Source organism: Harpia harpyja, chromosome 23 (genome assembly GCF_026419915.1).
Source record: "Harpia harpyja isolate bHarHar1 chromosome 23, bHarHar1 primary haplotype, whole genome shotgun sequence".
Taxonomy (NCBI): domain Eukaryota; kingdom Metazoa; phylum Chordata; class Aves; order Accipitriformes; family Accipitridae; genus Harpia; species Harpia harpyja.
Window position 1 is genome coordinate 474,609 of NC_068962.1, and position 9,372 is coordinate 483,980.

Below are 9,372 nucleotides of genomic sequence, written 5' to 3' on the forward strand. Positions count from 1 at the left end.
CTGAAGAATCAAGGGGAGGCAGAAAATTCTGGACTTTCAGACATGGTTTTATGTCATTTCACATTACAAGGGCAGTAAAAAAGCAGCGAAAGCATAAATAATTTCTTTTGCTTAAATTATACGCTTAGAAACCAGTCTGCTACATATCATCCCCATTTCCTTGTGTACAAACCACATCTCATCTACTTTTCTCATTTATCCTCTTCTTTTGTTGTTCTTTTCTGTTTTGATGGGGTTTTGTATGTTAGTTAACATCAAGTGGACAAAACAGTTCTTACACTGATGAAATTCATGAGAGACTACTACTGTTTGTATGCCTCTGAATTGAAGTCTCAATAGACCATCTACTGAAACCCTCCTTTATTCCTGTATTTACACAGGCCAGCAGGCTGACTTCAACAAACATCTCAACTCTCACTCAGCACTGCAAGAACTTCGCAGATAAAAAACTACTTAAACTACTGGGGAAAAGAAGGAGTCCATGATGATCATGAGACAAGGAACACTAGAGTCCAGAAAGTCACAGTTTGCACAACATTTGAGGTCTTCCCATAATTCCAAGCCACTTGATGGTAGGACCAATGAAAGAAATTTTCAGTGTATTGACTTAAATCAGCAAGTATGTAAGTTTATGTGCTAGTTTGCTACCAAACAGATTTTGAAAGACTAAAAAAAATTAAAATGCAACAACTTTTTTAAATGACCTTCTGGAAACTGCAGTAAGTTGGAGGCAAAGGTATAAGGAACTTTCTTTCACGTCAGGTGGTTGGGTTTTTTTACCAAAACATTTCTTTACACTACTGTGAAATGGAGGATAATGCTTAGGACAGCACAAAATAACAGAGCAAATATACAGGTTATTTTAACACCTAGCTGACACATCCACAGTCGTATCATTCATAAAACCTGTGCTTTGAGTATGTGAATTTACTTAAAGAGCATTTTCAGAAATTGGATCTAGAAGAGAAGAACGTTTTTCCCGTATTAAAAATATCCAAGTTGCACACAGCAAACAAGCTCTACTAGTTTACCTAAATATCTTGGAAAATAAATTATTAAAAAAAATACTTTGTACACAGCCATCTAATTTACTAAGATCTCACATGATTTGTTGTTCATTCCCGGAAGAAAAAAGAGCTGGTAACTCATGAGTACAGTTTTTAGTCATTTATAACATGTACAGCTCAAAAGAAAACATCTTAGAGGGCACAGGTTTTTTTGTTGTTGTTGTGTTGGTGGTTTTTTGTTTGTTTGGTTTTTGTTTGTTTTTTTCTAAGTTACTCATAAATCCCAAAGGAACATAAAGGGCATTTATACAATATACATACATATACATAGTGTTCTGAATTCCTTCACAGTGATATGATGGAAGCTGACATACCATGGAGGATCAGGCATTTATTTAATACCACGAAGTTACTATTATGTCTTCAGCTACACCACCAAGGAATCATTACCAAAAAAAAAAAAAAACAAAAAACAAAACAAAAAACTGCAGGGGGAAAGAATGGGGAGAGACAGACTTGCTCTTAAACACACTGGTCATTTTAAAAAGTAAACATCAGTGATACTGAACAAGATAATCAGTGAGCAATACAACTAATGAAACCACATTTCCGGCACATTTATAAACACTGTCGTGCTACTTTTCATCAGAGTAACCTCAGGTTATCATTGGCGCCTTACCACGCTGGACAAGCAAGTGCACATACACGTCTAGTTTGAAGCTGCATGTTGATGGGACAGCCTCCATACTGCTTTGACAAGCAATACCTATGTCCTAACTGACAGCAAGTTATCCCCCCAAAACAATGTGTAACTGCCAAGTCCCTCACTGGGGACAAGGGCAGCCTCTCCTCACCCCAGCTGCTTGTTTTCACAAAATTTCCAGGAATTAATTATCTTTGATACTTACTACTCTGTCAAATTCCTGAAAACCAACAAGTCTTTCAAGAACTACTAAGGATAGAACAACTGACAAACAATTATCACATAAAATTGGACTACTATACTAGAACTGAGCAGATTTCTGTTAAAACTTGTAGGGCTGTGGCACAATTAAACATTTTTGTCACATACCTGTTTTGCAATTTTCTGCTTAAGCAAAAAAAGATCATTTATATTTGTTAAACACATTTGTCTTATTAGTGGAATTCCTAAGTGCCATTTAATAACCTTATTTATGCATTTTTTAAAGTTCATGCAGGCATTTATTTTTCACTAACAGCATTCTGTTTTTTGTTTAATACTAACACAACCTCAAATGAAAACATAAAACACAAAGCCACATAAAACTCAAGTGTAGATTAAATTCTACTCTCAACTTTGTGATGTTTTTTTGCACATATATATGCACACAGTCAAGACAGAACAGAGATAAGAACTAGAACATTAACTAAAACCAGAATATGCAACTAAAGTAGAAGACAAAAAAAGCCCAACCAAACAAAACAGACTCCCATTTCTGAATCACCATTCAATTGTTTACACCCTGAAAAGCTAGAAAATGTATTGGGTTTGTTCAATCTTTACCATTCTAAAAAAAACATACTAAACACATTCTGCAGATCCAGTTTCTGGATACTAATATCAGTACTTTGTATCTCCAAAATTGATCACACTCACTTTTATAGTCTGATCTGTAGGCTAATAATGAACTTTAATGATCAGATGCTTCCAGAGACTTAAACATTCTACATATGAGCTCAAGGATCTTCTGACACCCACTGCTACAGAAATGGGGCTGGGAGGGAGGGGGGAAGTAACAAAAAACCCCACACAAACAAAAAAAGTAAGATACCTAAACATACTACAAATGATACACAAAATCTCTTCAAGCAAATGAAAATTAAGATCCTACAACATCATCCAAAACTTTGCTTTTAAAAAGATAACCAGAACTCAAAGGCTGACAAAAACCTATGCTCCAGATACTCCTGACTGAAAATCTGAAAGTTGGAAGACTTTACAGTTACATTCTTTGGGATCAGTCACTAGGCTTTAAAATCCAAACCAAAACCGAGCTACAGGAATTTTAAATACCAAGTATTACCCAATCCATACCTAAACTTTATTCAGAGATCCAGACATTCTTTAACTGACCAACAAGAGCAGCTGATTACAGAGATCGCTTCAGAGAACAACCTAACTTTCTCTCTGCTTCTTAATGAGCTGTCAAAAAAACCACCAAGTTTTTTGTTGCCCCACACAACAGCCCTACCTTATTCTCCATCCTGTATTTGGATAAGTCACTGCTGCTTGACGAACCATTCTGTATTCGGATAAGTCACTGCTGCTTGATGAACAGTTTCTTCCAGTATGGTGGAAACACGGGAGTGTTTTTTCATACAGTACAGCATATAGTTCAATGAGTTTAACTGAAATACCAGAATTACAAGTATACTTCATGAAAGCATCATTTGTGTTGGCCAGTTTATGAGACCCCAATTGTTTTGTATGTGTAGGTGAATTTCTCAAAGTAACGTCACATACTAAAGAGAAGTAAAGAGTCCAGCCACAGATTTAACTGAAAAATATTAACAATCTTAGATTTCGCTGCATTTAAGAGAAATATTACATAAAAATATATTGCAGAGGAAAAAAAAACCCACCAAAATCTCCATGTTCACGTATCATAAGTTTTATATCTTGCAACTTACTTTCCTCATCTAATATCTCTTATGAAAACTGTGATGTACATCTGTGTCACTGCAGTAATTTCCAAAATAAATTCATAATATAAACATATAACTAGGCCACAATATAGAAAAATACCAGGTGGAGAGCAAATGGAAAAAATGCATTCACCTTGCAAACTATTTAAGTAAGAGCAACATACTGGTAAAGTATCTTTTGGCCTTACTATCTACATTTAATGAATAACCTTGAGATTTTAGGCATAAATATAATTTCTGACAATAGGCCCAGATAAGCCTAATTAATGATTATACTATTAAAAACATCTAGATGGGGAGAAATTTGATTTTTTTTTTCTTGTTTTGGAAGGAAAGTAGAGTATCTGGTTTAGCCAGCTACTTTTCACTGTGGAAATATTGTCTGTTTGTAACAGAAAAAAATGCCTGCTCCCCAAAATCATGAACACAATGAAAATGAGGATTTAGTTACTAATTAGGAATCAGTTACTAAAATAGGATTTTTAAAATTGTTTAACATGTAAACTGTTTCTGTTTGCAACAGATTCTGTAAAATCAGTATTTAAAATTAAATTATTTTTACTCATAGATTGTTCAGTCTCTTGGCTAGCAAGATCACCTCCCATGCTGGGAGGAAAGTGTATGTCTATGTTATACCACATTTCCTGTCTTTATGCCCTAAATGAAAGTGTTACTAAAGGAGCTTTTACAGGAAAACTAACACACTACAGTTAATGTTGATCTTCTAAATACGCGAAATGGGCGTAACAATACAAGCTAAAGCAAGAGGTATGAGCAAATGCAGCAGAGTGTGCCATGTATGTGTATCTGTTGGGATTAGCATCTTCTTGAAAACAGACTTTGTAATGGACAGGAAATGAGAATTAAGAGGTCCCTCAACAAGATGATCAAAATGAGTGTTTCAATTGATGTATATAATTATTGTATCCTTCTATGAATCACTTCTGTTATGAGTTTCAAGCCTACACAACATTCAAGATAGTCTTGTTAATTTAACTCATACAGCAAAATACAACACTGTTCCACATTATCACAGGAAGCATCAGTTCAGCACTGCTACACTTGGTAGCAAGGTTGCAGCTGATAAAAAGCCTTTTACTCCAAGCAACGTAGTAAGTCTACTAAACTAAGAGCATAACAATGAGACCACGAAGATCTCTTGAGATTCTTTTACAAAGAACACACAATGAGCAGTTACTTATGAACAGTGACAAAAAAAAGTTTTTCTGTGTTTTAATTATTTAGCATTTATCAAAAAGATGTATTGCTATCCAAAATTATTAGTACAATTCCTTTCTGGATTATACGTACATAGGAGCTTGATTTGATACTTCTGGGTCATACAAAACAATAAGATAACTGCCAAACTTGAGGAATAAATAGTGGGTGTAATTGCCATGATTCATGAATTGCACAAGTCCTCATGCAATCATTAGTGAATTCATTTTATGATGGGCCTGACAACTACCATTAGCCCCATTTCAGAGCTCTGTAAACTGAGAAATTACCTACCCAAGATCACATATCAAATAGCAGTGGGTTTTGTGGTTTTTTTCCCCTCCAAAGAATTCTTAATATTCGAGGTAATACTCTCCTTCATACCTTCCTGTAGGACTGCACAAACCAGTACCTAATCAGAAAAACATACTAGTTTCTTACACTGACATCTGCTGTTTGTGTACAGAGTTCATATTTAACATATTAATTTCAGATTTAAGCAGAAATTGAGCACATTCTTCACATTTTTATTTTTAAAAACACAAATATAAGGTAAATATTAATAACTGCAATAATTGTAACTAGATCAAACTGGTATAACAGATAATGGCCCAAAATATATTTTAACTTGCAAAAGAGAGCCAAATAGCATGCGTGTAGAACATCCTGATCTTGCAGATGCAAATTTCAATAAATTTATTCATAATAATATTGTATTTGTTTGTATAATCTGGGATACTGACCAAATGTATTTATTTACTTCCGCCAACTAGCATGTTAAATAAGCTGTCTAGATGCGCAAGTGTTATTTTTCTGTGACTGCATGAAGGCTGCAGTTTTAAGCTCATTGACTGTTGCCTAGAAGAGTTGAGCTGTTTGCCTCTTTATTTTAAGGGAATATTTCTCCATCAACAATTCCATCCAATTTTGCCATCCAACAAGTCTGTCTGTGTTAAGGGTCACACTGACATTACAATACATAGATTTATTTCAAGATTACTATTATGCAACAAAATATTCTAACGTAGGCATTTCCACTGGGTATCTGTCAAAGACTAGGAAATCTAATAAGAAGGATATATACTTGTTAAACAAAAAAACTGCTTGAGGACAACACTACACCTCTAACAGGCCCCAATGTCACGTCAGAATTAAAATGTGAAATGCTTAACCATGAATACAGCTTCAATATTTTAAATGCTTAAGCTCAAAGAAAACTGGAAGATCAAATGTACCTTCTTTACGTGAATATACTACTTATCAACTGTTAACTTATGCCATTTTGTTTGATGTGGGCCTCCACGACAACCTGGAGTAGCCACTCTGGTCTTGTTTGCTGATGACATCACATATATCATAAACAAGGCATAGCTAGGCCTTTTTTTTTTCTTCCACTGAAACACCCTCCTTTCTAGCAAATTAGCATGCCCATATGCTTCAGAAACTTCAATCTTAAGTTCATCAGCGCGCTTTTGAGCGCAATAAAGAGAAAAACGGTTTTCTCCTTCTTGCTTCTACAGCCCATCCGCTGCAACACTCCACATCCACACCCGCCGTATTTGCGAGGCTACCCACCAGCCGCATACAGCACCGCCCAGGTCGCGCCATCCCCAGTTAGAACAGAGAGTAAGGAGACGCTTTCGAGGCGCCAGACACACCGCTGTCCCACCCAAACACCCGGCCGGTGCGGTGCAGGAGGCGTCTCCGCCTCGCCTCGCCTCACCTCGCCGATGCGCAAGACAGAACGCAGTCGGACGACTGCCTGGTGTTGCCCAGCTCTCCGCGCCTTCGGAACTCAGCGAAGCGCCCCAGCCGTGCCCTGCCCCACGCGAGACCTACCCGTGACCCGCAGCGGCCGCCGCGGGGTTCCCTCCACACGCGGGGGGCGGAGGAAGGCGCCGCCCCGCGCCCCGCTCCCCACCTCCCGCCACCTCCGCGCGAAAACGGCAACGCGCATGCGCGCCGGCGCCTGCACTGGAGCCGGGTCACGTGCTCCCATGCAGCGCGCGCAGAGCTGCGCCGCCCTTGTGAGCGGGTGTGGGTGCGCGCAGCGGCGCGTGTGCAAAGCTGCAGCCCCGGAGCATGCGCACTGCCGCCGCCGCCGCGCGGGGCAGCGCTCCTCACAGCCCGCCGCCGCCGCCGCCCGGCCGGTCGGTCGCGCCCCGAAAGGGACCTGTGGTACCTGCGCCCCTGCGTCCCGCGGCAGCTCCCGCCTCGGCGCTCCGCCGCCGCTCCCGCCTTCCCGCCGCCGCCGCAGATTCAAAATCGGAACCCGCTCCAGGCACCAACGCCGCCTCCCCTCGTCGCACGCGCCGGGCCGTTATGCAAATAAGCCCCGTGTCCCCTCCCCTCTCTCGGCCGACCCCGCCCCCTCCGTGGGCACAGGGGCCGGCAGCGGGGGCTGCCTCGGAGCCGGCCAATCGCAGGGCCGGCCATCTTGGCGGCATGCAAATGAGCCGCCGAGTTATTTAAATGAGCAGGTGGCTCCGCCCCCTGGCGGGCGGTGGCGGACGGTCCTTGGCGGTAACGCGGCGGGGCGCGCCGCAGCCCTGGCTGCCAGGGGGCGCTGTGGTGGGGCCGGGGCCGGGGCCGGGGCCGGGGCCGAAGCCGAAGCCGAAGCCGAAGCCGAAGCCGAAGGCCGAGCGGGAGCTGCCGGGCGGGAGCGGGCGGCCGCTCGCCTCCCCCGCCGCTTCCCTTGCCGCTTCCCCTGCCCTGGGGCCCCTCTGACACCCTTGAAAGCCTGCCCGAGGTCCGCGGGGCAGCTCTGAAAATAACCTGGGCTACCAGCCTCCTGCGTCGTTTGCGGCAGCTTCCTTACTGCTCCTCTCGTCCAGCTTCTGGGCTGTGTGCGGGGTAACCTCAAGTATTCTTTACGACAGGCCACGCCTGGCCAAAACACGGAGGTTTGGGGGGGGTTAACTACCGGCTTCGGGTTTCAAGAGTGCCAAGAAACCAAACGGTACCATTGGCACGGCTTTAAGTGGATCTAAGGCACGCGGCCTCCCTGGGTGAGCTGCAGGTCAAAACCGCAAGTGGCCGTTTCCCACCTGCCCTCCATTTCTGCCTCAGAGGTGTGGGTGGGAGGGGGAGAAAACCGGGGGACCTGCTTGAATCTGAGCCAGAACTCGTCACCCTTTGTACCGTAGCCAGAGGCAGGAATGACCGTTGCCAACAGCTGGTCTGTCCCACAAGGCACGGGGTCAGGTCAGGCAGAGAGACTGGCGGCTGTATCCTCAGGTACACAAGAAGGTACAAGAGCATAGAAGGGCACGTGCAGAGTTTTCAGCAGAAATGCTGATACACCACCTGTGCTCATGTAGTGCTGAGATTCAGGTACCGGTCACCTACTAACCCTGCAACGGAGAGTCCCCTTCACTCCTTCTTGAGGCCAATAAGGTTCACATTCTTCCTACTGGAGGCATGAAAAATGGCATCCTGATTTATCTACTTCAAGAATAAGCTAAATATGAATTAACTTTTTGTCTGTTGCGTACAGACCAGGCTGACCAACAGAGCACTCTGTTCCTATATGTCATGAAATAGTACCTGTGACACAGCCATTGTAAGAGTCCTGTCAGGTGTGCATGGTGGATTGAGGGTCAGTGTTTTAAGATGTTGCCATTCCCAGTGGTTTGCCTGACCTCCCTGCTACATGATTCCATTGCACTGCCAAGATGGAAGAAGGAAACGCATACATGTGCCCATAAATTTGTGCAAACACATCTGCAACAGTGCTTTAAGCAGGTGTACTAGCCTGGGAACTTGAACTGCTGAAACGTGAATGTACATCTTGCTCTGCCATCTTTGCTACAGGTGTGACAATTTCTAAGAGAAAGTGTGGCAGATACCTGCACAGTAATTTCTTAAACTTTCATAGCTAGTTTTATCAAGCTGCAGTGCAACACTGGAATGTTTTGGTTTGGAAAAAGGGAGATTTGAATTTTAGTTGAGTCTTCTGAGCTTTTGCCTACAGAGGACAAGGCATTTCAGAAGGAAAGGCTAGAACTATCCAGAAGTGGGCAGTTCCTAGCCATGCCTATTGTTTAACTTGAAATTTCACTGCTGGTGAGCACTTTCGTGGAGTCTATGCATATGCATCCTTTGAGAGTCAGTCAGGAGTGAATGCTTTGTGGCTAAAAGATGCATGTTTTCAGAAGACTGGGTATTAGTACAGCCATCTCTTTGGATAACAATTGGTGTTATTCCAAACTTAATTTAGTATGGAAGCAGTTACAGCAACATAGTATTTTGTCCACTGCAGTGCATTTCCTGAAGAAGGTTTTGTCACCCTAAAAAATACACAGTTTGTCAAGTCTGCATTTAGGTAAATTTGCTGCTATTAGCTTGATTTTTTTCCTCACAAATAAATAGAAAATACAGAAATGCACTGTCGTGGTTTAACCCCAGCCATCGACTAGCCCTATCACTCCCCGCCCTCAGCTAGACAGGGGAGAGAAAATATAACAAAAGGCTTGTGGGT

The 9,372-nt window shown here is 42.3% G+C and overlaps 1 protein-coding gene across 2 annotated transcripts in view; it reads right to left on the reverse strand.

Moving 5' to 3' along the window:
* The window catches only part of ATF7IP (activating transcription factor 7 interacting protein), a 115,116-nt gene extending 107,830 nt beyond the window's left edge, over window positions 1–7,286 (reverse strand). Inside the window, exon 1 of one of the 2 annotated variants that reach the window (XM_052774518.1) lies at window positions 7,075–7,286. The gene's annotated coding sequence lies outside the window, so the exon portion shown is untranslated. Of the gene's footprint in view, window positions 1–6,731; window positions 6,969–7,074 lie in introns of those variants that run through there. The other variant, XM_052774519.1, reaches the window with a different exon arrangement.
* Window positions 7,287–9,372: the final 2,086 nt, after the last annotated feature.